This window comes from Bos indicus x Bos taurus, chromosome 2 (assembly GCF_003369695.1).
Source record: "Bos indicus x Bos taurus breed Angus x Brahman F1 hybrid chromosome 2, Bos_hybrid_MaternalHap_v2.0, whole genome shotgun sequence".
Lineage (NCBI taxonomy): Eukaryota > Metazoa > Chordata > Mammalia > Artiodactyla > Bovidae > Bos > Bos indicus x Bos taurus.
The window spans coordinates 135,051,440-135,077,415 of record NC_040077.1 but is presented as its reverse complement, the minus strand read 5'-3'; positions in this window follow the sequence as shown (position 1 = coordinate 135,077,415).

Here is a 25,976-nt window from a genome sequence, read left to right as displayed (position 1 = left end):
TTTGTGCAGATGAGGCAAAGTGGCCCCAGAGCGGTCGAGGGGCTGCCCCCGGCCCTGCAGCCAAGGCTGGGCCTGCGCTTTATGCAGTGTTGGTAGGGCCCTTGCAACAGCTGGCGCCCTGACTCCCACTGACCCTTCTTTCCTTCCTGCATGTGGGGTAAGACTGGGCTGGGTGGCCTTGGATCCATTGCTGGCCCTCTCTGGGCATGTCATCTGTGACAAACCAGGCCGGCGGCTTTCTGAGGGGCTCTGAGGGGCACCGGCTCCCGCAGTAGGGCTGCTCGGTCGCCAGTGTCTTAATCTGTTTTAAACGTGACCTCCTCGGTTTCCAGGTTACCGCTCCAGCCCCCTCTTCTCCTGAATTTCTAGAAGTATATGTGCCCCCAGTCCCCCAGCCTAGCCATTAGGGGCTCCTCTGCCCCCAGGCCAGCCCCCAGCCCCAGGACTCTGGCCGCGCCAGAGTCAGCAGGGGCTGGACAGCTCAGACCCCCGTCCTGGGAGGCTGCAGGGCTTGAAGGGAACTGGAGCTGGGTGGCTGGCGTCCAAAGGACCTTAACAGTGTGACGCTCTGGGACCCGGTGTCTCTTGGGCCCTCCTGCCATCAGGCCTCTGTGCGGGGTCGGGGCTGCTCTGGGTCCAGGAGGCCAGACACAGGACAGCCTTTCCCGGGGCAGGAGCTGGGGGCGTGTGGGAGGCCGCAGAAGAGGCTGAGGCCGGTGGCCGCGGCAGCCTGCAAGCGCCAACAGCACATGAGCTCCCCTGGCTTCCTCCTCCTTGGAGGCAGCAGACCACGCCGATTAACAGAGGATCTGAGCCCCGCAGGTGAGTCCCACGGATCCGCAATAGCAGGGCATCTTGGACATGTCGCTTAAACTCCCCGAGACTAAATTTCCTTCCCCGCAAAGCAGAGGCAACAGCAGTGCTTGTCTCCGAGGTTTGACGCAAGGATAAGGAGATGCCGGCCGTGCGCTGAGCGCAGAGCCAGCCCCAGTGAGCACCCCTCCCCTCCGAGCACGTCCTGGGTGCTCGGCACGTCGCCTATGGGGGCGCCTACAGACGATGCGTTCACACGTCCAGCTTCCCCACAAACCACGCCTCCCTGTAAGGCAAACTGGAGCGATGTCTTTTTCATCTACGCACAGCCTGGCCCATGGCAGATGCCCAAGAAATGCTTCTTGAATAAACGATGCTGAACGCTTCTGTCCACTGATTTCTCCACCGGGGGTCTTAGCCGGAGATGTCTCACAGTAACATGGATGGTAAAAGCAGCAACTGGGGGCCTCCTTAGTGGGCCAGTGGCTAAAAGTGCGCTCCTAATGCAGGGGGCCGGGGTTCCCTCCCCGGTCAGGGAACGAGAGCCCACGTGCCATGGCTAACAGTTCGCATGCCACAGGTAAAATCCTGCGTGCCGCATCAAGACCCGTCACGGCCAAATACGTAAATGACAAACAAATAAACACTACAATAAAAAAGAACCGCAGTCGGGCAGGTCAGAGGGAGCTGGAGTGTCGGATGACCGGAGAATCCGCGTCTCTAGTCCTAGGGTTGATTCTCCGTCCTTCACCCCACGTTGCCTCCGCCTGGCTGTGTCTTTGAGGTAAGTCGCTCGCCTTCTCTGCGGCTCCCTGTCTCTGTGTGTTCTGTGAGGCTGGCGGACCAAGTTTTCTGGAAGGGCCCGCTGAAATGTGGAGCTCTGCACCAGGGGCGCACTCTCAGGCATCCCTGCCCCGACCCCCCTCTCCAGGAATGAGTCTCCAGCCCAGGGGAAGCCGGAAGAAAGCGAAGACCCAGGCTTGGTCTCACAGTGGGGTGTCAGCAGTAGCCAGCTCGGCTGACCCTGAAAGATGTTGGATCTCTGCTTTCTTAGCTCAAGGAAGATCCAGTATCAAAGACAATATCCCTCAACTCTCTGCCTCTTCCTATTTGATCAGAAGTTTGGAGAAAACAAACATGCTCATGGAGGAGAGTCAGAAAAACACAAAGCAGATACTTCTGTAGACAGTCCCCTCCCCAGTCCATCTGCGGATCAAGCCAAACCCAAGCATAAGGATGCTGTGAATCACGTAATTTAATATCCCACCCTTGCCCCACTTATTAATAATAAACTCCACCCCAGGTGGGGGTATTTCCCTCAGCTCTCAGGGCCTGGAAGAACCAGCCTTCTCATCCTCAATGCCTTGAGTTTTACCTTCTGAGCACTATGATTCACAGAATTGATTGTATTTCCCTTTTTTCCCTGGGCCACCAGGAAACTCACAGCTAAATTTACCCACCAGATAAGATGCCTCTTTCTTTCTCTTTCTTTCCATACTCTTTGACTTCATTTTGTCACTTAAAAGATACATCATATCCAGGGTATATTTTGTAAGCTGTCTCAGATCCTTCTTATCAGGATGTGGGCCACGAATCCATGAAAGAAGCAGACATGCTGAACGTTTGTGTGGAGTGGACGCTGGAGAAACAGCAGTGGGCGGGGAGGGGGCGGGGAGGCTGCTGATGGGAGGGCCATGGGAACAGGGCCCCGGGAGGGAGGAAGGGCGGCCCAGGGAAAACGGTCCAGACTGGGTCAGGTTCTGAGTGAGGGAGGGGTCATCAGGGGCCTGGTCCAGGGTCCTGGATGCCAGGCAGAATCTCTGGGTTTTGAGGATCAGCTGTACCCCAGGCCCTTTACAGATGTCACTGATAACATCTGCATTATTCCAGGTTTTACAGGTTAGGAGATGGAGCCTCAGAGAAGTTCTAAGAAGTGACAGAGCCCAGACTGGAACCCCAAACCATAGAGCCCCCACATCTAGGCTTTGCCTACCTTCTTTCTCCGGGCCCACAGGGAGCTGTGGGAGTCTTTTCAGGGAACGACGTCTTCAGGCGCATGTTCCAGATGGATCTCTGCTGCCCACCGCATGGGGTGCAGTCAGTCTGGAGCCAGGGGACCAGGAGCGTGCTCAGGTCTCTGCAGAGAGACGACAGAGGCCGGGACCAAGGCGGCCATGGGCTGAAGTGGGGGACAGGGGAGGGTGGGGCCAAGAGAGACTTGGGAAGTGGACAGGTCAGGCGGGGTGATTTTTCTTTTTTAAATTCTAAACACTACAATATTTATGCATGATCATTACATATTTAGAAATAATCTTAATTTAACATAGAAAGGAACGAGTATGTCCTTGTTTTCTTGGCCATAATCACAGCTGTTCTGGTGGGGAAGGGAGAGGACCACTCTCCTAGGGTGGAGACAGCGCCGTCTGCTGAGACGGTGAGAAGCCAGCGCTCGGGAGGCTGCTGAGCACTTGAGTAGCCACCTGTGGAGGCGGGGCTGATGCGGCCTGACCACAGCACGCCCACCAGGCCTGACCCTGCCCAGCCCAACCGCCCACGTGGCATCATTAGTTCTGCTGATGCTGCGACATGGAGCCACGGATGTCCCAGAGCCCAGGAGAGAGCAGGTGATTCCTGAAGGTCCCTGGTGACCTGGGCTGGGGTTTCGGGCTCTGCGGGGACAGAGTGGACTAGACTGGGTGACTCACGGCCCTCACGGCTTCCTGCCATTAGAGCCACTACCTGCCAGCCCTCTGGCCCTGCGGGAGTTGGTGGGTCGCCAGCCTGCTCACTGTGGCTGAGTCAGAGTCCCTGGGGCGCCACGCCCACCCATCTGGGGTCCAGGATCCTACTCTGGATGTCAGGGGCACAGAAAGGGACTGGGGGTGGCCTGGGAGGCCCCAGAGGGGTGATCCACATATCAGGGCCTGGGAGGACTCAGCAGGTGGCGAGATCCACATCTCAGGGCCTGGGAGGACTCAGCAGGTGGCGAGAGCTGCGATGTCGAGAGCAGCGCCCATATCCCAGAAGCGCCCAGGAGACGCTCGCTGGTTTGTTTTCCAGTGAAGGAAGGAAGAAGGAAGCAAAGCCTTGGATCTTGGCGCTCCCAGCTGGAGGATGGAGGGGCTGGTCTGATGGCCTCCAGGAGCCGTTCCAGCTTAACAGCAGGATTCTGGAGAGCAGAGGGGCTGGCCCCGCGGGGCTCAGGAGAGCAGGCTTTGGAGAAGGCCACAGGGTGGGGGTCTAGGAGCTAAGCGCTGCACGCTCCTCAGCCCTCCCGCCCTCTAAGGCTGTCCCTGTAAGCTCGGGCACAGACTCGGTGTGTGTGCATGTTGAGGGGCACCCTACCAGAGTGGGAGAGCCCGCGGCTGGTGTCAGCAATCGCGGCAACCGTCCAGAACCCACTCTGCCTGGTCACAAGGTCTGAGACTGGCAGGTTCCACGCCCTAAAGGTGTCAAGACTCACCTGGGCCCGGGTAGTTTATGCCCATGGGCACCATGTGACTTCCCCGTCAGCTTCCCAGATGGCTCAGTGGATAAAGAATTCGCTTGCAATGCAGGAGACGAGGGTTCGATGCCAGGGTGGGGAAGATCCCCTGGGGTGAGGGCATGCCAACCCACTCCACTGTTCTTTCCTGGAGAATCCCACGGACAGAGGAGCCTGGCGGGCTACAGTCCATGGGTCACAAAGAGTCATGGCTGAAGTACTGAGCACGCAGCACCTACCAATTCATAAACACTCAATGCTGGGGTCTCTAGCTAAAGACCTAAGGGTCAGTGAGTTAGTTTCGCTCGAATCAAAGTGTTCTCTTTCTGGGAAATATTGAATTTCAATACACTGGTCAAAGCGGGCTTTCTTCTCTCTTCCACAGTTGCGGTTCACCCCTATCGTCTCACACTTGGTAGCTCCACACCTGTTATCTGCTTGACCCCTGAAGGCTTTTGAGTTTAGGAACTCAGAGCTCAACCACCCTACTTTGTAAACAGGGAGGCTGTGCAGGTAGAATGGAATCCTGGGTGATCTGAGGTCGGAAGAGTCCTTGAGATCCCAAAGGTCTCATTTTCAGATTTCTGCTCCAGTATCATCTCCTAGAGAGGCCTTCCCTGATGAGACTGCTCCCAGCAGCACCCCGTCCACTCTGCCTGGGGCTCAGCCCTGTGCGTCCTCACCTCCTCCCGACACCCCAGCCTCCGGACCCCGTTTACTCCTGCTGCTGCTCGCTGTGCCCTGCGGACAGGGGCTTGGCTGGTCTTTCTCATTGATGAGTCATGCCTGGCACATGTCAACTGCCCCCCTCCCCCGAAAACTGTTGAAGAATGGGGAAAATGAGGGCCTGGGCGAGAGCTCCACCCCCAGACCTCTTCCCTGCCTCAGTTTCCCTGGGCTGTTCCGGGGGCATCCTGGAGCCGTGCTGCTGTTCCAAGGTCACCCAGCGGTCCCCAGACCTCCGCCCCTGCTGGGCGCCGTGTGTGAGACGAACCCAGCTGTGTCCTGCCGGCCAGAGGGCGGGGGACCCTGATGTCCTTCAGCTTGCCCACCGCCCCACGTCCCAGATCTGACCAGTCATGCCTGAAACCCCAAGCTCACACAGACCACAGCCTGGGTGTGCACCCTTTGCGGGCTGCGGGCAGGGCAGGGGCCGGGGCGGGTCCTCCTATCTTACGTGTTCTGAGAACCAGAGGAAGGGGGTGGGCAGGGAGGCCGAGAGCAGGAAATGCTCCTTATTTTTCTGCCAAGAGAGACTTTATTTATTTTTTTCAAAGGTAAAAATATTTGCTCACAGAATCTGTGCAAAGCATGAGGAAGAGGGTAAAAAGGACACACGTTCTGCCTCCCAGGGGCCTGGGCTACAGGACGAGTCTATCTGGAGTCGGAAGGCCTGGGCTCAGGTCCTAGACTGACCGCTTTCCAGCTGCAGATCTGGAGGGGGGTTTTAACTTCTCAGTGCCTCGGTTTATCCCCCCTAAAATGGGGATGTCTGTGTTCGTCTCAGCCTCTCTGCCCACTCTCTGCTACTTCCTCTTCCTTCCTGCAGCTCTGAGGACATGTCTGTTTAGGACACCGTGACCTGACCTTCCCCTGCGCTGCCCACCACCCGTAAAAGCACACCCTGCACACCCAGGCTGTGGCCTGAACTTGGGATCCAGGCTTAATCAGAACCTGTCACCTAGTATTATTGTGAGGATTAGCTAAGTGGATCCATGGAAGGGCCTAGAACAGTGCCTGGCACGTGGCGATGGCCATGGACGCACTGGCTGGCACCTTGCCTTTGGCTGACATCGTCAGTGCTGCACCACCCCGGTGTCGGCACGGCCGTCAGGACCACTGTTATCACCACCTTTGCAGGCAGCTCCTTATGCTCCAACCTGCCTTCCTCCTTGTCACGCCTCTGTCCACCCACCCACCCACCCATCCATCCACCCACCCACCCGTCCATCCATCCACCCATCCATCCATCCATTCACCCACCTATCCATCCATTCATCCACCCATCCATCCATCCATCCACCCACCCACCCACCTATCCACCCATCCACCCACCCACACATCCACCCATCCATCCACCCATCCATCCATCCAGCCACCCATCCATTCATCCATCCACCCATTCAACCACCCACCCACCCATCCATCCATCCACCCACCCACCCATCCACCCATCCACCCACCCACCCACCCATCCATCCAACCATCCATCCATCCACCCACCCATCTACCCATCCATCCACCCACCCACCCATCCACCCACCCATCCATCCACCCACCCATCCATCCACCCATCCATCCATCCATCCACCCACCCACCCACCTATCCACCCATCCACCCACCCGCACATCCACCCATCCATCCACCCATCCATCCATCCACCCATTCAACCACCCACCCACCCATCCATCCATCCATCCACCCACCCACCCATCCACCCATCCATCCACCCACCCACCCACCCATCCACCCATCCATCCACCCACCCACCCATCCACCCAACCATCCATCCATCCACCCACCCATCTACCCGTCTATCCACCCACCCATCCATCCATTCACCCACCCATCCATCCATCCACCCACCCACCCATCCATCCACCCAGCCATCCTTCTCTAATGAGAATATCCCCACGTACTCTTCAGGAACCTGCTTTTCACACTCCACACTGCATTACAGATAAAATGGCTCAGATCTTGGTTGATGCGGAGGGGTGATGGTGAGGGAAACAAAACCATCACATACCCCTGAAGTGCTGCTTTGCCAGGTTCCGTTTGCATGGGGGCAAACCTAGACTCTGCCTGAGTGCCTTTGGGTGGGATGAACTTTGCAGATCCAGAGCATCTGCAATCAGGCATGAGGTTTTCCTGATGGTCCAGGGGTTAATGCAGGGGGCCTGGGTTCAATCCCTGGTCAGGAACCTGGATTCTGCATGCCACCGCTAAGATGCTGCACACGGCGACTAAGACTCAGTGCAGCCAAAAGGAGAGGGGAGCGTCTGCAGCCAGGCACTCCGGCCGTGAGAAAGGTCATTCCGGGAAGATCTTAGAAATCACGTAAACGTTCATGCCCTTCTTGTGATCCCCATCTCCCTAATCAGGCGGGGATGTGTCCCCCTCCTTCCCCATCAGAATGGCAGCTCCCCGGGCAAGGTGTTTCTCCTCTCTCTGTCTCTGTCTGCCTCTCATCCTCCCACCCTGGCCCTGTGGATGTGGGATGTGCACTCTGTGCAGTGACTTCCTGGAGTGAGAGGACCTGTGGTTTTGAAGGGCGAACCTGTAATTCCTGGGGCAGCTTCCTCCTTGTCAGTGCCCCTGCCCCGCCCATGCCCAGAATGGAGGAAGCGTGTCCTTTGAAGTTAGTTGTCCCCACTCAGGACTTTAACAAATGTCTCACGTCTGACAGATCCAACCCCGAACGGCTGATCCCTCGGCCCAACCTACCCACCCCTAGCCCTCTCCATCTCTCTGACAACAACTCTAGCCACCTAGTTACTGAGATTCAAACCACTCCATTTACCCTTGACCCCTCTCTTTCTCTCACATCACCTCCAACCCATCAGCAAACCTCAGCTCCATCTTCAAATGCATTCAAAATTCAGCCACTCCTCACCACCTTCAGAGCTACTGCCGGGACCAAGCCGTCACCGACTCCTGCCTGGATGACGCAGAAGAGCATCACTACGCTACTTGACATCACCCACACTTTACTTACGTACCTTTACTTGTCCGAGGCTATAAATGCCATCAGAGCAGCCATGGTGGTCTGTTTTGTTCACAGTTGGGCCGCCATCGCCTAACGGGGTGCCTAGAAAGTAGGTGCTCCACGGGTGTTTGTCAAGCGAACCAACGGAATTCCACCACCGCTGAGAACAGGTGGAGCCAGTGCTTGCTGGAGTTGCAAGGAGGGGATTTTCAGAAACAAGAACCCAGCCCACTGCTCTGAGCCCCTTTTCAAGTGTCCTCCCCACAGGCTGGCCGAGGAAGCCAACCTGGGGGGCTCCCAGCATCTCTGGAGTCAGCAGGCAAACGCATCAGCTCACCTCTGGTGAAGGTATGGGGTGTTGAGTCAGTGGATCTGGCCATGGCTCTAGTGCTGACTCGTGACGTGATCTGCAGCCACGGTTCTCTTCCTGTGAAATGAGGAGACCAGTAATAGTTGCCAGCATTTCTTCTAGTGAATACTAGGCCCTAGGCACTGTGCTAACCTTCCTCCACTTAGCTCGGGTAATCCCCACATCAATCCAATGGAGCAGGTGCTATGGTACAACTATGGTCTTACATGTGGAGAAATGGAGCCTTAACGACGCTGACGAACCTGCCAAGATCGTGGGTTGTTAAGTGGCAGAGCTGGGACTTGAACCCGGACAGTCTGATCACTCTGGGCTTTTGTGCGCTAACTGATTCCTTAACGTATTATTGACCAGAGATGTATTAATAGGTCTTTTGTTGCCCCAGAGTTATTAACTGGAGATGTTTCAGTATTTACCACAGGCCCTGAAGTGAGGTGCAGTGTGAGTCCCTCAGTCCTGTCCAACTCTGTGACCCCATGGACTGTAGCCCGCCAGGCTCCTCTGTCCCTGGGATTTTCCAGGAAAGAATACTGGAGTGGGTTGCCCTGTCCTTCTCCAGGGGATCTTCCTCACCCAGGGATTGAACCTGGGTCTCCTTCATTGCAGGTGGATTCTTTACCATCGGAGCCACCAGGGAAGCCCACGGGCAATAGTTTCTGGGAAAATCCCCTGGTCAATGAGGTGCTAACTTACGAGATAAGATCTGCAGGCCACTCAGGCAGCACCGGCCCTCAGAAGCCGCTGCCATCGCCTCGTTGCCGTGTGGACTCAGTCGCCGAGAGTCTGAGGATGGAAGCTAAGCTTGGGCAGGGGCGGGGGCTGGGGGCTTGTCTTCTGCTGGCAGCTGAGCTCTGCTCAGCCTCAGCTGAAGCCCCACTTCCCCATTCCCCAGGGAGGCTTTTGGTACCTCCTCCCTGAGCCTCTTGGATTGACAGGCCAAGAGGGATGGCATGGGGCCAGGAGGTGGGGACTGGGCTTGGGCAGGCTCTTCAGGTCAGAGGATGAAATTAAAAGGGAGGAGGAAAGCGCCAGCCTGTCAGAACTCACACCCCTTCCTGGCAACGAGGTGCCTGGGCGCGGAGCCTGGGAGCAGGGTGCACAGAGGTCAGACGCCAGCGGGTCGGGATGGCCCAGCGCAGTGCTGTGCGGCTGTCCCCGAAGAAGCCCAGCTACGCCGTGTGTGCTGTGGGGGTTCAGACACACCTGGACGTTCACAGGTGAGGGCCGAGGGGTGCCCACCTGGCTGGCAGAGGGCTGGGCGGGGCTGGGGCGCCTGCAGCAGCGGGGTGGCCCCCGGAGGCCGAATCGGGCACCGTGGAGGATGCTGACGAGGGGCCGTTGTGACGGCAGAGCCAGCGGAGCTGCTGCAGCACCAGGAGAGAGAGAGGCTGCAGGTCCCTGCTGGGGCCCTGGCTCCGGCACCGGGGTCCCGTCTCTGGCCTCAAGCCCTTGGGCGAGGGTTCCAGCTCTGAGCCCTGGGGCCACGCTCTGGGGTCTGGGTTCTGCGTTCTGACATCCCAGCGGAACGCATGCGGAGCATCAGAACGAAGTGCTGCTGATTCTGCCCTCCGTTTCTTGCCGACAGCCCCTCTCTCTGAGGCGGAGGGGCGGCGCGTGGCAGCTTGGTCGTTGGAGGCCAGCCAGGACGACTGGGATGAGAGGGGACGAGCTGGGGAAGGAGTGAACGTGTTGGCAAAGGAAAAGGACTGAGAACAGGCCCGGGGCGCATGTTTCAGTGTGCTCATACCGGGAGGCGCTCAGAGGAGCCTGGGGCTTGTGTCTGTAAGAGGGTGATGGGGATGAGGCTGGGACGCGGGGCCCAGGACTCAGCCCGGTGTGTTGGCAGGGAGGGGGCAATCAAGGCGAGGAGGGTCTGCCTCCCAGAGCAGGTGGGAGCTGGGATCTGGTACAAGCTGGGGTCTGAGCTGGCCTCAGAGGCTGCCCAGAGGCTTCACCTGGCCTCAGGGGGCCCCCGTCCCCGGGGCCTTCCTGCTGCCCCTGCCCTGGCTCTGGGGCAGGGACCTTGGGGGTGCGGGGAGCCAGGGGCCCTGGGGGCCAGGCCTCAGTTCCCAGCTGTCCTGGAGGCCCTGGCCTGGGGTGGTTCTCCAGCATCTGGGCGGCCAGCGGAGACCCCGTTTTCTTCTGCCATCTTAACACAGTGTTGCCAGACTCGGCAAATGAAAATGCAGGACGCCCAGTTTACATCTCAGGTTTAAAAAATAACTTTTTTTAGTGTATTGCGTGGGACATACTTGTATTTTTAAAAGTAACTGACATTCAGATTTAGCTTGGCGTCCCTTACTTTATCTGGCGACTATGCTTTACCATCAAGAGCGGAGACAGGGTCTCTAGTGAGCCCCGTCTTCCTATTCCACCCCTGCTCTTCTCCCAGGGGACGGCTGCTTCTAGAAGGGAACTGCAGAAACTCAGGCCCTTCTGAGAGCCTCTGACTGGGAGCCAGGAGATGGGAGTCCTGCTTCTGCCTCCGCCGCTGACTTGCTGTCTGGCGTGTGCCAAGCTGCAGGCCCTCTCTGGGCCCCGGCAGGATGAGCTGAATCCCCTGTTCAGTTCAGGCTGGTGATAAAGCACCCACACTCGACTTGGACAGACTCAGCTTCTCATTCTAGCTCCGTTGGTGGCTGGGGGGCCCTGGGCAAGCTGCCGCGCTTCTCTGAGCCTCAGTTTCCTCTTCGACAAATGGGGGCACAAGATCACTGACGGTAATGGGTTGTGGGTGCATGTGTGCTCAGTCGGGTCCTTCTGTTGGCCATCCCGTGGACCACAGCCCGCCAGGCTCCTCTGTCCATGGGGTTTCCCAGTCAAGAACACTGGGGCAGGTTGCCATTTGCTGCTCCAGGGGATCTTCCCGACCCAGGGATGGAATCCTGGTCTCTTGCATCTCCTGTAATGGCAGAGGGATTCTGTACCACTGTGCCACCTGGGAAGCGCCGGTAGTGTGTTGGGGGAGGGCAATAAATGTGAGCCTGCCTGTGTGGGGCCCTTGCCCTGTGGGAGGGGCCGTGCCACAGCTCTAATGGCTCTGTGGGTCTGCTTTCCTCCCATCATGTCTCAGAGGGTGGAGGAACGGCAGATGGGCTGTGCGGTGGATACGAGGGGCAATGCGCCTGTAAACCTACTTCAGGCTCACCAAGCCCCCTGGCATCCCCAGGGAGGGCTGCGGCCCTGCTGCGGGCTCAGGGAAGCTGCCTGGTGGTCCGACTCTGCGGGCAGGGGCTGCAGTGGGGTCCTGGTGAGCAGCGTGGGGGACCCGCGCCCAGGGTCCTTCAGGAGCCCTCACCCTGGATGTTGATGGGGACTAGCATCGTAGCCGTGAGGGTCTCTGGAAAGCTGAAGTTAGTTCTGCAACAAGTTGTTTCCAAAGTAGACCTTGAGAAGAACTTCTGGCCTCTGAGGTCTCTGATAGGTGGGACCCGGCGACGTGGAGTCATCGGAGCCGGGTGGAGGGAGGGGGTTGGCCTGTCTCCTCGGAAGGTTTGAAGAGGCGCCTGGGACTTCCTGGCGGTCCAATGGTTAAGGCTTCCAGCACTGGGGCTGTGGGCTTGAACCCTGGTCCAGGAACGAATATCCCACACGTGGCCAAGAAAAATGGGAGCAGGGGGTCCTGAAGCCCACTCCGGGGCCCTGGCTGGCTAGAGGAAGGGGCTGTACTTGGTGAACTCGGGGCTCTCCCACCCCTGCTGTGGGTGCCCCACCCTAGCTGAGGCTGAGCAAGGGGCCTCTGACTGGCCTTGCTGGTAGAAGGGGGACGCCCCCCGAAGAGAGGAGTGCCAGTCACTTGGGCTGAGGTCCCAGCCCTCCGGAGCCCCTGGAGATGGGCGTGTGGGGGTGACGTCACAGGAAGCGATTAACTCCCCCGTGTGCGCTCCAGACTGGTTATTTGGGGAAACACCTGTTTTGGGATAGTAGTGTGTCCTGGGGGTGCCCCAGGCTGAGAAGCCCTAGAAATAGCATGTGCTACAGACCCTGCCCTCTCAACCTGGCAGGCTGATGACCCCCTGCATCTGGCCAGAGAGCCCGGACCGTCTCTGTTTTCCTTGCCTGGAAGCGGTCCCCAGAGGACTTCTGCCAAAAAGGAGGAAATGTGGCCTGAGGAATGCATTAGTGATCCGGCCGGAGTTCCTTGTCTGCCCAGAATCAGAGCCCTGGGCTGGAGACCACGTGAACATTTGTCCCCGGGGATGGAGGGGAAGGCTGGCCGGGTGAGGCTGGGATGCTCTCCTGGAGCTTTTTCTAAGCCTCCCCCAGCCTCGCACAAGCCTCAAAGCCAGATAGACTCTTAGACCTGAGATGGCTGGAATTCCAGGAGCCCAGGAAGGGGGGTCTCTTCAGGGCCTCTCAGGTGAGCTGGAGAAAAGACCCAAACCGCTTCTTTCTCTGGGGTTCCCTGCTTTTCAAGAACCCAACATGCCTAAACGGAGTTGTAAAACTTGTGGTCTGTGTATTTCTGATGTTTACACTGAGTAAATTAATGCTTTTAACTTGTGCAGAAGTACCGTGAAGCGTAATTGTTCTCCTCGTGGGGTAATTACAGGCCTGGTGCCCAACACCAGCTCCTGATGACCGACAGGCTCCCAGTGCCGGGCAGGGACCCGGGTTTAAGCTCCAGGGAGAAACCCTCCTCCTCCTCATTCCGTCCTGCAACTGAATCCATTCCTTTATAGGAAGTGATGTTAGCGTTTAGACTGGAGGGTTCTTGGAGGGTATGAGGTCGGGGTCCTCTGCAAGGTCCCTGGAGCCAGCAGAGGCCACACCCAATCTGGATGTGAAATGATGGACTGTGATCCTGGCTTCAGAGAGGGCACCGGTGGTCAGCCACCCCCTGAGCGTCCGGATGCCCTGGCCCCCGGCTCCTGCGCCGCCCCCTGTCCTGAGACGGACCTTGTCGGTCTCTCTTCCATCCCCTCCTCCGCCCCGCAGCCCCTGCCAGGCACCTCCGCGCACGCCCCGCTTCTCCTCCCCGCCATTTGGTCTTGGAACCTCTCCTTGTGCCTGACCGTCTTCTCTTCCGTCTCCTGCTCCCATCACTTCCAACCCCACCTCTCTCTCCTCCCCCGCAGTTCCCAGCTTCCCCTCTCCTTGGGCGGGCAGGGTCTGGCTGTGGACCCTGAGAAAAGACTGGAGAGGCAGGGGAAGGGCGGTGGTGGCTCAGCCCCGATGGAGGTGCCTCGACCCCCAGATGCTTCTCCTGTGATGGGCGGTCCTCCGCTTTGCTCGGTCCAGAGACGCTTTCTTTCCCTTTGCTGTGGTTTCTAAGCAGCTGTTCAGCTCTGCCAAGTGGTCCTGATGCTCAAAGGTGTGTGGGGTGTGGGGTGTAGGGTGTGGGGCCGGAAGGGACTGGGAAGGCCACACCCAGCCGAGGACCTCAGCCCCCGGGGAGCCCAGGAGGGGCCTCAGCTGTGGGCTGTGGGTGGTGGTGGGGATCCCAAACGCTGCCACCAGGGGCCGGGGCAGGGGAGCTGGGGCCTGCCGGAGCCTGGCAGGGGCAGACCCGTGCTGAGTCTGCAGCGCATCCAGGCCCAGAGCAGAGAGCCCCGCTGCCCTGCATCTGAGCCCAAGGCCGCCTGAAGCCCTGCCAAGCGCTTCTCCAACACACCTTCTCAACCACGTGCAGGACCCCTCGGCCCCCACCTGGGTCTCCATCACTTTGCTGGGAGCGTGGGCAAAGGGAAGGTCAGGAATTCCTCAGGAGGAGCCTGCCGAGGCTGTGGTCTGCGCCAGGCTGACAGGTGTCGGGGGAGGAGGCTGGGGCTTCCGGACACAGACGAGGAAGAAGGCTGGACCCCACGCTGACTGGGCCCCGAGGAGGAGGTCCCACTGATGCGGCTGCTCGGTGACTGCTGAGCGGGAGGGCTGGCGATGCGTCGTGGTCCTGCGGGCTGTGTGACCTTGGGCCAGTTACTCAGCCTCTCTGGCGCCAGCGTCCTCCCACACTAGAAGGGGATGATATCGCCTGTGAATTTGGCCCCCTAGAAGCTGCATGATCTGAGGAGCACAGCTGTGCAGTTCCTCTGTAGCAGAAGGGGAGACAGTCTGAGAGGGGAGGAGTGAGCCGTGATTCTGACTTTCCATTCAGGGCTCGTCTCTGAGATGTCCTGGCCTCCAGCCCCTGTTTGCCTCTGCTGGGATGAAAGCTGCCCCCGCCACCTCCAACCTCCATCCCTGGGCCGGCAGGGGTTCCAGAGGAGGAAGGCCTGGCCCAGGCCCTCCATGCAGGCTCCCTGGGTGTGGCCTTGGCTGAGCAATGCCAGGGCATCAGGTCTGTCTGGAAAGGAAAGAAAGAGGGGCATGATGCAGCTGCTCCTGGGGTGGTTCTGCACGCAGGGGGCGATCCCAGCCTGTAACGGGGCGTCCGCGGGCCTCATCATCCCCCTCCCCACCGTGTCAGCCACAGCCAGCACCTGGGCAGGACCAAAGAGAAAGCCACACGGGGCTCTGAGCCGTCTGCGGTCCCTTAGACGTTTCGAGACAGCTGCTCCTTGTCCAGCTCTGTGCTGTGCTGAGGCGCTTAGAGACGAGACAATCTATGCCCACCCCTGAGGGGCTCCCACCTTACTCTGGGGGCTAAGAGAGCCTTCAGGATGTGGACACTCACCGCTGAATCGCTCACCTGGTTTCTGGCCAGGCTGGAGAGTGAAGGGGGTGCCAGGATCCTCTTCCGCCAGGTCCGCCTGCTGCCCAGGCCCCTGGTGACAGTACGACATGACGATGGCAGGGCCTTCAGTCACAGTGCGTACGGCACTCTCTCAGTCAAGTCTCACACGAGCTTATGCGGTGACGACTCCTAAGATCCCTGTTTTGCAGACAAAGACGGAGACACAGAGTGGTCAAGAGGCTTGCCCAGAGTCACACAGCCCGCCCATTACTGGGGAATCCTCTGTGTGGTTGGGTTTCCGCAGGGGTGGTGGGCGCAGGGCAGAGGATGAGCTTTGGGGTCAGACCCGGGTGAGGTCAAACCTCAGGTCCTGCCCATGTGTGGCCTCCTGTGACTTTCATGCTATGCTATGCTAAGTCACTTCAGTCGTGTCCGACTCTGTGCGACCGCATAGACGGCAGCCCACCAGGCTCCCCCGTCCCTGGGATTCTCCACGCAAGAACACTGGAGTGGGTTGCCATTCCCTTCTCCAATGCATGAAAGTGAAAAGTGAAAGTGAAGTCTCCCAGTCGTGTCCGACTCTTAGAGACCCCGTGGACTGCAGCCTAATAGGCTCCTCCGTCCATGGGATTTTCCAGTCAAGAGTACTGGAGTGGGGTGCCATCGCCTTCTCCTTGACTTTCATATCACCTGTAAAATGAGAAGCCTGGTAACTGCCCTGCTCAGCAGGCAGGGGCCTCGGGGATGGAATCAGAACAGAGCGAGAGCACGTTGGAGACCGTGCTGTCCCTGCCCTGGGCGGGTCCCGTGAGGCCAGGGTGATTCATCTCTGCTCTCCTGTGCCCAGGGTGGCCCCTGCCACAGCGGGCGCTCGGGAAATTCGTGTTGAGGCGGAGCAGCCGGCGGCAGCGACAAGACTCATGAGCTCCTGGGGGAGCTGTGTCCTTTAGGGCTGGCTGCCTCCGGGGACTGCTGGCCACATCAGGTCTCGCCCCCCAGCAGGGGGGACCCCAGAGCTGGCTGTGTCAGAGAGGACTTGTCGAGTCTAGTCCAGGACACCTGGATGGTGGCCCTTCCCGGGCAGGCAGGTGGCTGATCAGGTGTGAAGGGGAAGCCACAGGCTTGGCCAGTCTGTTCTGCCCAAGGGCTGCCTACCAGCTGGCTCCTCAGCCTTTCTATCCAGTCACATTAGTCCCCTTTCCACCCTGGCCTCTCCCCAGCACAGTGTCGTGGTCAAGCCTCCGCACACCCTGGTTCTCTGCTGCCAGCCCATACCCTTTCCCCCAGCTGGAGGCTGGGTCAGCACCAGTGTGCCCTCCCCGCCCAGACCCTCGGCTGGGCAGAGGGCCCCCTGACCCTGGGGTCATCCCCAGATGCTGGTGTGGTCCAAGAATGGAGTGTGGACAGCATGGGAGCGGCCCCATGCCTGCCCTGTTTCTCCTCTCCCCAGGGACCAGGCAGTCAGCTTCCGAGTAGCTGAGATGAAGTGTGCCTGTGGTGCCCCGGGAGGAGGAAGCTTCTGGGTGCAGGTTGCAGCCAGGCAAAAGGAAAGACTTCCTAATTCTTTCTCTGAACTGTCAAAGTACCAAAGGATGTGAGGTAGTGAGCTCCCTGTCACAGGAAGTGTTCGAGCACAGAGTTCTGCAGTGGGCAGGGAGCTGGCCAGGATGACCTCTGGGACCCTTCTCTGACCCAAGGACTGTGAAGACACTCCAGAGTCTCATTGTTTTAAGGTAGAAAGGGGCTGGAAGGTCATGCCATCCTGCTGGTCGGCACTGACTTCACCCCTGCAAAGTTGGGGTGCGTGGAGGGGGAGGAGGGCACGTGCCCTTCCTGCCTCACTGCCCCACATCCTGTCAGCTCCCAGGGGATCATGTAAAAGAGCTTGTGCGGCAAGGTTTCAGCGTTTCCCTTTTTCCTTCCCACATCTTCTCTGGGTATCTCCTTCCTCCAGTCCCTGCCAGGAACACGCTCAGAGCACGCACACGCCTTTTAACGTTGGCTGGGACGGCACGAGAGGGAAGACAAGCCTGCCGCCCCTTCCATTCTTTGCCAGCTGTGTGATCCCAGGAAGGGCACTCAGCCTCGCTGAAAAGATTTCCTCAACTGCTAGACGAGGACAGCAACACGTACCTACGAGGGTTGTTGTAAAGTGTAGATAAGATCGCAGGTGTCAGAAGCTGGCGACGTGCCTACCACACGGTGTGTGCATGCTCAGTCATGTCTGACTCTGCACCCCCACGGACCGTATCCCAACAGTCTTCTCCATCCATGGGGTTTTCTGGGAAGAATATTGTAGTTAGTTGCCATTTCCTCCTCCAGGGGATCCTCCTGACCCAGGGATCGAGCCCACGTCCCTCACATCTCCTGCATTGGCGGGAGGGCTCTTTACCACTGCTCCACCTGGGAAGCCCCCTGGCACATACTAAGTGCTTGAAAATGCCACCCTGGTATTACCCTACCCAATATCGCCTGTGAAACGTGCTGTCCTTACACCTGACCAGGTGGGTGGGCACGGATGTAGTTAAAGCAAGTGAGCCAGGCTGGAATGACCGGTTGCTTTGGATCCCTTCCCCATCCTCTGTGCCTCCCTTTGTGAGATCCCTCTAAGAGCTGACTCCATTCTCCTTGCAGCCTGCTGATTAACCTGTGAACCCGGCCCTACTCTGAGCCGGGGCCCGGGGTGAGGATGAGTCAGGGTGCTGTTCTGGGTGATACAGACTGTGAGGGGCTGCAAGGAGGGTCTGGACGGGGGCTGCGGAGCCCCGGGAGGAGACAGGGTCCTGGCCCGACTGGCTTGGGCTGCTGGGGGCTCTGGGAAGAGTTATAGCACCAGCAGTGATGGCAGCAAATGCTTAAGCACCTACTGTATGCCAAGCACTTCGGTATAGCTCTCTCCTTTTTAAAATGTTTATTTCTTGGTCACACCACAAGGCATGTGGGATCTCAGTTCTCTGACCAGGTATTGAACCCATGCTCCCTGCTTTAGAAGATCGGAGTCTTAACTACTAGACCACCAGGGAAGTCCCATGCCAAGTACTTTAAATGCACCGTCTAATCAAATCTGCCCAGCAGCCCTGGGAAGTAGCTCTTTGGATTACATCCATTTTACTGAGGAGGAAAATCGAGGCTCAGAGCAGCTGAGTGACCGAATTCCAAGCCATACGCCTCACACAGCCCACAGTCTGCTCCACGGAAGGGGTAGCATTTGAAGGAGCTCAATTGGTAAGGAATCTGCTTGCAATGCGGGAGTCCTGGGTTTGATCCCTGGGTTGGGAAGATCCCCTGGAGAAGGGAAAGGCTACCCACTCCAGTATTCTGGCCTGGAGAATCCCATGGACTACAGTCCATGGGGTCGCAAAGAGTTGGGCACGACTGAGCAACTTTCATTTCATTTCATTTCGAAGAGTGCAGAAGGCTGCCTCTCCCATCCCCATCCCAGCTGTGAGTTGAAGGGACACGCTCACAGTCTCATCAGCCTGGCAGTGGCGATGACGGTAGCGCTAATGACTGATGACACCCGGGAGACTGGGTGCCTCCGGCATGGTAATGACCGAGTCGGGGTTTGGTCCCGTCCAGGGGCTGCACTGGGAGACTGGACCCCACAGATGTCGATGAGTTGGTGGGAGGTGAGGGTGGACGGAGGTGGTTCTGGCTCGTGGATCGGGTGAGCCGCAGAGCAGCTGAGGAGCAGCGGAGACAAGTCCCACTGTGGGCGGCCTGCGGCTCACCCATGCCTGCCTGTTCCACCCCCAGAGCGGCCCTTAATGCTCGGCTCCACCCACAGACCCAGGAGTCTGAGAGGTGGGGAAAGGCTCTGAGAGCCCGTCCTAGAGGCCCGGGACAGGGGAGGAGGGGGCACGCCAAGGGAGTGAGAATCCAGACGGCCAGGGGCCGGCCTGGCACAGCCTGTAGACGCGAGAGACAGAGGCCCTCCCCAGAGGGCTGCAAACACACACACACACACACACACACACACACATACATGCACGCACACACACACACGCACGCACACACGCACACACGCACATACGCACGCACATGCACGCACACTCACGCACGCGCACGCACGCACGCGCACGCACGCACGCACGCACGCACATACGCACGCACACGCACGCACGCACGCACAAAACAACAAAAACCCCTCCTGCTGGGCCAACCGCAGACACCTGCGTTTTTCGCCCTGAGAGGCAGCCCTAGGGAAGCAGCCTGGATGGGGGCGGGCGTGGAAGGGAGTGGGGCCTGAACAGGCGCCCCCCAGAGAGCGGGGAGACCTGCCCGCCAATGCAGGAGACCTACAAGACTCGGGTTCGATCCCTGGGTCGGGAAGGTCCCTGGAGAAGGGAACGGCAGCCCACTCCAGTTGTCTCACCTGGAGAACCCCATGGACAGAGGAGCCTCGTGGGCTGCAGTCCATGGGGTCGCAGAGAGTCGGACACGACTGAAGCGACCTGGCGCGCAGGAGTTGACTTACAATGCCGTGTCAGTTTCAGCTGTACAGCAAGGTGGATCAGTTACTCATACACTCATACCCACTCTTTCCTATATTCTGTTCCCCTGCAGGCCATTCCAGAGTACTGAGCAGAGTTCCCCGTGTATACAGTAGGTCCTCATTAGTCATCTATTTTATATATTTGCTGTTGTTGAGTTGCTAAGTTGTGTCCAACTCTTTGCAACCCCATGGACTGTAGCCTGCGAGGCTCCTCTGTCCATGGGATTTGCCAGACAAGAATCCTGGAGTGGGTTGCCATTTCCTTCTCCAGGGGGTCTTCCTGACCCAGGGATTGAATTTCAGTTTCCTGCATTGGTGGATGGATTCTGAGCGTACAGGAGAGCAGTGCTCATATCCCAGTCTTCCAATTTATCCCTTCCCACCCCTTCTTACGTTATTATTATTATTATGTTCTATCAAGATTCCAAATAAAGGGTAGTGTGCCCAGGGCTGTGACTTAGAAATGTCAACTTTTGCCCAAAGCTGGGGATTGGCTCCAAGGAACCCTGCTTCCCTTGAAAGGGCTGCGTCAGCAGTGACAGTCCCCAGGCTCTCCATGGAGCTGGAAACCCTTCTGCAGTCAGCTAGACACACCGGTCTCCTGCTGATTTGCTCTTAGGGTGTGTGAGCAGGGGCCCTGGGGCTGGATCGATTGAATTCAAATTCATGCTCAACCAACCTGCCAGCTGGGCGGTCCAGGGAAAGCCATTCGTCACTGAACCACTTGGGCCCGCTCCCCAGCACACAGTAAAGCCAGTCTACAGACACTGGGCTGTGGCGAAGGAAAGGGCAGGCACAGCAAGGAGTCCAGGAGGCTGGTGCTTGAAAGACCTGAACTCCTGGGTAGTTCAGAGGGAAAGGTTTTTAAAGACAGGGTAATGGAGAGGGGTGCTGGGTGTGTTTTTTCCTAGTATTTTTTTGGATGAAGTCTAGTCGATTTGCAATGTGCTAGTTTCTGCTGTGCAGCAAAGTGATTCAGTTATACATGAATACACATTCTTTTCCATTATGGTTTATCATAGAGTATTTTTTAAATTGATTAATTTGGCTGCCTGGGGTCTCAGCGGCATTGCTTCATGCAGGATCTTCCCTTGTGGCACGTGGACTCTCCAGCTGCGGTGCTGTGCATGTGGGATCTTAGTTCCCTGACCAAGGATCAAACTCAAGTCCCCTGCATCGCAAGGCGGGTTCTTAATCTCTGGACCGCCAGGGGCATCCTTATCATAGGATACTGAAGGTGGCTCCCTGTGCTGTCCACTGAGGCCTTGCTGTTTGTTTTATCTGTAACGAGCCCTCCCCCGGCCCCTCCCCGTAGGCGACCACCAGCCCATTCCCTGTGTCTGCGACTGTCTCTGTTCCAGAGGCAGGTTCATTTGTGTTTTAATTTAGATTCCACATGCAAGTGATACCACACGGTATTTCTCTTTCTGACTTACTTCACTTGGAATGATGATCTCTAGTTTCACCATATTGCTGCAGAAGGCGTCATTTCATTCTTTTTGTGGCTGTGCGTGCTCAGTCGCTCAGTCGTGTCCGACTCTTTGACACCCCACGGACTGCAGCCCGCCAGGCTCCTCTGTCCATGGGATTCTCCAGGCAGGAATACCAGAGTGGGTCTCCATGCCCTCCTCCAGGGGACCTTCCCGACCCAGGGATGGAGCCCGCGTCTCCTGTGTCTCCTGCATTGCAGGACTGCTCTTACCACTTGTGCCACCTGGGAAGCTCCTCTTTCATGGCTGAGTAGTATTCTGTTGTGCGTATGCGCCGCATCTTCTTTACCCATTCATCTGTTGATGGCCATTCAAGTTGTTCTCACGTCTTGGCCATCGTGACCAGCGCTGCTGTGAAGACAGGGATGCACGTGTTTCTGAATTGCAGATTTGTCCAGATGTATGCCGAGGAGCGGCGATGTTGCGTCATATGGTAATTTTACTTGTCGTTTTTGTTTGTAGACTTTTTATTTATTTATTCATTTTGGCATATAATTGCTTCGCGATGTTGTGCTGGTTTCCTCTGGACATCGAGGTGAAGCAGCTGTGTGTGTACACACATCCCCTCCCTCCAGAGCCTCCCTCCCACCCCTCTAGGTCATCTCAGAGCACAGGCTGAGCTCGCTGTGCTCTGCAGTAGTTTCCCACTTGCTTATTCTGTTGCTAAGTCGTGTCTGACTCTTTGCAACCCCATGGACTGCAGCACACCAGGCCTCCCTGTCCTTCACCATCTCCTGGAGTTTGCTCAAATTCATGTCCATGGATCAGTGATGCCATCCAACCATCTCATCCTCTGTCGTCCCCTTCTCCTCCTGCCTTCAATATTTCCCAGTATCAAGGTCTTTTCCAATGAGTCGGCTCTTTGAACCAGGTGGCTATAAAGTATTGGAGCTTCAGCTTCAGCATCAGTCCTTCCAGTGAATATTCAGGGTTGATTTCCTACAGGACTAATTGGTTTGATCTCCTTGCAGTCCAAGGGACTCTCAATAGTCTTCAGCAAGACAGTTTAAAGGATCAGTTCTTCAGCACTCAGTATTCTTTATGGTTCAATTCTCACATCTGTACATGACTATTAGAAAAACCATACCTTTGACTAGACAGACCTTTGTTGGCAAAGTGATGTCTCTGCTTTTTGATACACTGCCTAGGTTGGTCATAGCTTTTCTTCCAAGGAGCAAGCATCTTTCAATTTCCTGGCTGCAGTCACCATCCGCAGTAATTTTGGGGCCCAAGAAAATAAAATCTGCCACTGTTTCCATTTTTTCCCCATCTATTTGCCATGAAGTGATGGGACCAGATGCCATGATCTTCATTTTTGAATGTTGAATTTTAAGCCAGATTTTTCACCCTCCTCTTTCACCCTCATCAAGATGCTCTTTAGTTCCTCTTCACTTTCTGCCGTTAGGGTGATATCATCTGAATATCTGAGGTTGTTGGTATTTCTCCTGGCAATCTTGATTCCAGCTGTGATTCACCCAGCCTGGCGTTGTGCATGATGTACTCTGCATAGAACTTAAATAAACAAGGCGACAAGATACTGCCTAGGCGTACTCCTTTCCCAATTTTGAATCAGTCCATTGTTCCATGCCTGGTTCTATTGCTTCTTGACCTGCATACAGGTTTCTCAGGAGGCAGGCAAGGTGGTCTAGTATTCCCATCTCTTGAAGAATTTTCCACAGTTTGTTGTGATCCACACAGTCAAAGGCTTCAGCATAGACAATGAACCAGAAGTAGGTATTTTTCTGTAATTTCCTTGCTTTCTTTATGATCCAACGAATGTTGGCAATTTGATCTCTGGTTCCTCTACCTTTTCTAAACCTGGCCTGTTCACCATCAAGTCAGGTACTGCTGAAGCCTAGCTTGAAGGATGTTGAGCATTTCCTTGCTAGCTTGTGAAATGAGCTCCGGTTTGAGCATTCTTTGGCATTGCCTGTCTTTGGGATTGGAATGAATACTGACTTTTTCCAGTCCTGTGGCCACTGCCGAGTTTTCCAAATTTTCTGACACATTGAGTACAGCACTCTAAAACGTCATCTTTTAGGATTTGAAATAGCTCAGCCGGAATTCCATCACCTCCACTAGCTTTGTTCTTAGTGATGCTTCCTAGGGCCTGCTTGGCCTCACGCCTCACTGGCCGTCTATTTCATGGACAGCAGTTTGTGTGTGTAAAAGCTGCTCCCTCAGTGCGCCCCGCCTTCCCCCTCCTCCACTAATGTCCACGTATCCATTCTCTAAGTCAGCCTCTTTATTCCTGCCCTGCAAACCGGTTCATCTGTACCTTTTTTCTAGATTCCATATTGATGGGTTAATATTAATCATTGTTTTTCTCTTTCTGACTTACTTCACTTGGTATGACAGGCTCTGGGTGCATCCACATCAGTACAAGTGACCTGATTTCGTTTCTTATGGCTGTGTAATATTCCATTGTGTATACGTACCGCATCTTCTTGATCCGTTCATCTGTCGATGAACATCTAGGTTGCTTCCGTGTTCTGGCTATTGTAAATAGTGCTGCAAAGAATCTTGGGGTCCGTGTGTCTTTCTGAGTTATGGTTTCCTCAGGGTATGTGCCCAGTAGTGGGATTGCTGGGTCATACGATAGTTCATTTTTCATCTTTTTAAGGGACCTCCATACTGTTCTCCAAATGCCTGTATCAATTTACACTCACAGCAACAGTTCGCGAGAGGCTTCCCTTTTCACCACAGTCTCTCCAGCATGTCTTGTTTGCAGATTTTTTTGATGATGACCATTCTGACTGGTGTGAGGGGATACTTCACTGTAGTCTTGATTTGCATTTCTGCAGTAATTAGCTTGTCCAGCATCTTCTCAGGTGCCTATTGGCCATCTGTGTTTCTTCTTTGGAGAAATGTCTATCTTAGGTCTTCTCCTCATTTTTCAGTTGGGTTGCCTGCTTTTTTCGTGTTGAGTTTTATGAACCGCTTGCATATTTTGGAAATTAAGCCATTGTTGGTTGCATCATTTGCAAATATTTTCTCCCGTTCTGCAGGCTGTCTTTTCGTTTTTGTTTATGGGTTCCTTTGCTGTGCAAAAGCTTAAAAGTTTGATTAGGTCCCGTTTGTTCATTTTTGTTTTTATTTCTATTGTCTGGGTTGGGAGATTGGCCTAAGAAAACATTGGTACAATTTATATCAGAGAATGTTCGCCTATGATCTCATCTAGGACTTTTATGGTGTCCTGTCTTATGTCTAAGCCTTTACGCCATCTTGAGTTTCTGCATGAGGTGAGAGGGTGTGCTCTATTTCACTGAAAGGTGTTTAAAGGCAGAGTGAGGGAAAGGGCTGTAGGGTGTGTGATTGCGCACATTCTCGTGATTGGCTGGTGGTGAGGTAATCGGGAGTCAGCCTCATCAGCCTTCTGGGACTACGTGCTGTGGGCAGCATACAATTAACTTCTTCCACCTGGGATGGGGGGTTCAGTATCTGCAACACAGTTCCAGGGTATGGCTCAGAATCCTGTCTATCTCTGTGAGGAGGAAGTAAAGTCCTTGAGTGTTTGAACGGCCAAGACATTGTTTTGTCTTGTTCGGCTGTTTTCCTTTGCCTCTGCATTTTCTAGATTTCCTGGTTAAGTTTACTCTTTGGAACTCAAGGAAAGCCTAGGAGGCTAAAGTTTTATTGCGAGCGAGAGGCAGGTGGAGGATGCGGAGGAAGGTGGGGACGTCTGTTCCAGGGGGGTCCATAGACTCTGCTTGGTTACCATTCCGCGTTCCCGGGTTGTCTCGTCCTCGTCCATCAAACAAGGGCTTCCTGTGCTTCTTGCCCACAAGCAGGCCCCGCGCTGGGTGCTGAGATGACCACAGTTTTAGTGAAAGTAGAACGGGAAGTTCCCTGCATTCCAGGGGGAGAAATGGGAGAGACAGTAGGGAAATATGTGCGATAAATGTGGCACCTCAGGTGACAGGTGCCACGGGCTGGAAGGTGATGCAGCTGGGTCCTGCGGTTGGGGGGTGTGAGGCCCATGGCGCCACCCGTGAGCCCCCGCCACTGCCTTACACAGGGCAGGCAGGGCACCTTCGGAAAAGAGATGAAGCACCGAGGCCCTGGGGATGCTCCCAGCTGAACACTCCAAATGCAGAGAACCCAAGCGCCAAGGCCTGTGGGGCATCTCCTGTGCTCCCCAACAAGAGACACCACTGCAATGAGAGACGCGTAGCCCCCGCTCGCAGCAACGAGGGAAAAGCCCACCAGCAACAAAGACCCAGCACAGCAGAGACAGTCAAGGACCAGTGCCCGGCACAACTGGAAAAGCGCACGGTCGCCCTGGTGAAAGGCTGAGTCCCTCCAGGGGAGGCTGGAGAACGGCGGCTGTGCAAGCGCTCAGCAGCGAGGCAGGATGCCTCCCCAAGGGACCTGATTGTCTTTTTTTTTTTTTTTTAAGGAAGTTTACAAGCCTGTTGTCAAACACAGCCATTATTTAAAATTACACTGTATATTGCTTGCCTGTTGAGTTGCTCAGTTGTGTCCGACTCTTTGCAGCCCCATGGACTGTAGCCCACCAGGCTCCTCTGTCCATGGGATTCTCCAGGCAAGAATACTGGAGTGGGTTGCCATGCCCTCCTGCAGGGGAGCTTCCTGACCCAGGGATTGAACCCTTGTCTTTTGCGTCTCCTGCATTGGCATGTGGGTTCTTTATCACTGAGCCACCTGGGAAGCCCCCCACCATTGTTTTAAATACAGTTTATTTAACAGTAATAACAAGAGAAGCCACCACCAGGAGAAGCCTGAGCACTGAATGAAGACCTAGCAGAACCAAAAATAAAAAAATCTAAAAGCAATGGTAGCGATTTCCCTGGTGGTTCAGTGGTGAAAATTCTGTGCTCCCCATACAGGGGGTAGGTCTGATTCCTGGTCGGGGAACTAAGATCCTGCATGCTGTGAGATGTAGCCAAATTAAAAAAAAAATCAATCAAAAAATAAATGGGCAGTACTTAAAAAGAAAAGATAAAAAACACTTGACACGCATCTGTTTCCAATATTTCACTGCAT